Genomic DNA, 3,549 nt, shown 5'->3' with positions numbered 1-3,549 from the left:
GCACACTCTTTAAAATGTGGTCCCAAAAAAAAAAAAAAAACGGTTCTCTGAGGGGATGGTACAACAACATTTTGTACTTTAATGTATCTTTCAAATGAGCTAACCATGCTCCATAACATTTTTTCAAATCAATTGTTTGGAGGTTTGGCAAGGTTTGTTTCAATCCCTTCAATCGTTTAGAATTTAGTTTGAAGATTTAGTTTACTTCATTGAGTTTCAGAAATGCTATGCTAGCACAGCTATTGACTACGTTGAAGAAGGTGATCAAAACTAGTCAACACCAAGAACACAACTGACATAATACTAATGTTTATATATACAACAAAGAAATAGCATTGAAACAAATGCCAAAAACGTCCTTTGGTCGAGTAAAACCTGTCTAACTTAGCAACAGGAGCTACACAACTACAACTTTGTGGGTGGACCATGGAAAGTTTAATCAGCTAAAGTGGTTACTCTTTGAAATCACTCTAAACCTTTTCTGACACTAGAAGTGTTACAATACTGACATATACATTGTGAGATGTATGTCCCCATGTACATTACAGACATTACCAGTGGAGGGGATGTACTCCTCTGGTTGCAATATGAGTGGGAACGCTTGTAGCACACAGTATAGCAGATGTATTACAAGAAGCCCCAACTATTGATACAAATAACCAGTCACTTTGTTGGTAAAAGTGTAACCAGCAAAAGGCAAGGCGTATCATATCAGCCTTGTCTCAAAGTCAGGGGGAGGTAGGAAAGCACTGGTTTACCAAAGCTCTTCTTCAGTGCTCTGTCATATTATGATATATCGACATGTCAAAGCAAACTGACGTAAGCTATGTCACACTTTTCAAATTTTCCAACTGTTCCACTGAAACTTACATTAAATCAGACTCGCATTACAAATCAGAAACAAAGGTGCTTTCTTAACATTCTTCTGTAAGTGTCTTACAAAACAGGACATTCTTCAGTGACATAAAGGCCTTGAAATGCATCGTACATGAATGCATCCTTGGCTTTGACATAAGCCAAATCTGCAACTGCTGTCTTTTTGCAGCAGTCCTGACGAGCTGTTGCTGAATGTTAGAGAAGTTCTTATACACTACGGCCTAAAGTTGGTAAACACATGGTCATCCAGCCTTACTATGCTCCTGTAAAATCTTACGCCCTTTGGGGAAACTTTACACTAGATGTGAGGATTTTATTTAGTATTGCCCCAGTACTAAATTTACAAACAAGAGGGTGTATATGAACCAATGTGGAACACATAGTGTACCGAAAACCTTTTCAAAAGGACTTGATGTGGAGATACAGTAGTCACATGACTGAGGTTGAACAATCTTAAATTTAATGTTATTGAGCCAAAGACCACAAATAATTTATGCAACGTTTGTCTGATTTTACTAGTGATTTCAAATAGTGGTGTAAATATGGATAGACTAGCCTAAGTACTTTTACACACTCTTCAAAAGAGAGTGAGTCGAGGGGGAATGATCCATGTGAACATCAGCCCAGGTTCAGTTTGGTGTACATGGACACTGTACATAGTCTATGGTTGATGAGTTAGAATATTATGTGATACTACATACAGTATACGACAGTAGGGACTTTAAGAAACACACATATTTGAGTTCTGAATCTGTTCCATTGTACTGTATATTTAAAGTTGTATGTGTATCCATTGCTATGATAAGCTAGTATTGCATGAGAATTCTTCAAGTGAGTGTTTATTTCATGTCAAACAACCACTATTATAATGCTAAGCTCTTTTTAGGGTTAAAAGACGCACAACGAGGTCCTCTGTAAGTTTTCAGACATTCCAAGCTACATTTCTAATGTTTGACAACATTTGGTCCATGTGTAATCATGGATAAGGCTGGCAGATTTCGTTTTTACCACAGGACTGTAGGATTTTCTGAGGAATTTGATCAATACACTAAACTATTTAATGAGATTTTGTTACATTGTGTGTAGAGGATTGAGAAGGCCCTGCAAGTCTAATTCTCCATGCTGCCTAACAAAGTATTTTCAGTATTTTCGACTGGAGAATTGCTTGAAACTGAATATGAGATTAAATGTTCTTTGAATACATTATTACTTACACGTGTGTCATTTTCTTCAATGATTCTGCTTCACATTACGAATCAGCCATTATTCTGACACCTAGCGACCCGTTTGTACCAGATATTTAATACTAAACGTATTTTCAACATGGCTGCCACCTATGGGAGACCTGCTCTATGATGTAGAAACTAGTTGATCATACATTTATCTCCCCCCCATTAATACAAGGAAATACTAGCATTTAAAGTTTATTGTTGTGATTCTATTTTTAAAGAGACACTACTAATAAGTAAAATTCAAAGGTGCTGATTATACATTGATTCTTTTATTTTCTATTCAAATATCCCTCATGGGTGGCACGGTGGTGCAACAGGTAGGTGTCTGTGAGGAGTGTGGTGTGTTCTCCCTGTGTCTGCGTGGGTTTCCTCAGGGTGACTGTCTGTGAGGAGTGTGGTGTGTTCTCCCTGTGTCTGCGTGGGTTTCCTCCGGGTGACTGTCTGTGAGGAGTGTGGTGTGTTCTCCCTGTGTCTGCGTGGGTTTCCTCAGGGTGACTGTCTATGAGGAGTGTGGTGTGTTCTCCCTGTGTCTGCGTGGGTTTCCTCCGGGTGACTGTCTGTGAGGAGTGTTCTCCCTGTGTCTGCGTGGGTTTCCTCCGGGTGACTGTCTGTGAGGAGTGTGGTGTGTTCTCCCTGTGTCTGCGTGGGTTTCCTCCGGGTGACTGTCTGTGAGGAGTGTGTTGTGTTCTCCCTGTGTCTGCGTGGGTTTCCTCCGGGTGACTGTCTGTGAGGAGTGTGTTGTGTTCTCCTTCTGTCTGCGTGGGTTTCCTCCGGGTGACTGTCTGTGAGGAGTGTGGCGTGTTCTCCTTCTGTCTGCGTGGGTTTCCTCCGGGTGACTGTCTGTGAGGAGTGTGGTGTGTTCTCCTTCTGTCTGCGTGGGTTTCCTCCGGGTGACTGTCTGTGAGGAGTGTGGTGTGTTCTCCCTGTGTCTGCGTGGGTTTCCTCCAGGTGACTGTCTGTGAGGAATGTGGTGTGTTCTCCCTGTGTCTGCGTTGGTTTCCTCCGGGTGACTGTCTGTGAGGAGTGTGTTGTGTTCTCCCTGTGTCTGCGTGGGTTTCCTCCGGGTGACCGTCTGTGAGGAGTGTGGTGTGTTCTCCCTGTGTCTGCGTGGGTTTCCTCTGGGTGACTGTCTGTGAGGAGTGTGGTGTGTTCTCCCTGTGTCTGCGTGGGTTTCCTCAGGGTGACTGTCTATGAGGAGTGTGGTGTGTTCTCCCTGTGTCTGCGTGGGTTTCCTCCGGGTGACTGTCTGTGAGGAGTGTGGTGTGTTCTCCCTGTGTCTGCGTGAGTTTCCTCCGGGTGACTGTCTGTGAGGAGTGTGTTGTGTTCTCCCTGTGTCTGCGTGGGTTTCCTCCGGGTGACTGTCTGTGAGGAGTGTGTTGTGTTCTCCCTGTGTCTGCGTGGGATTCCTCCGGGTGACTGTCTGTGAGGAGTGTGGTGTGTT

This window comes from Hoplias malabaricus, chromosome 13 (assembly GCF_029633855.1).
Source record: "Hoplias malabaricus isolate fHopMal1 chromosome 13, fHopMal1.hap1, whole genome shotgun sequence".
Taxonomy (NCBI): Eukaryota; Metazoa; Chordata; class Actinopteri; order Characiformes; family Erythrinidae; genus Hoplias; species Hoplias malabaricus.
Note: the sequence above shows the minus strand (reverse complement) of the source record.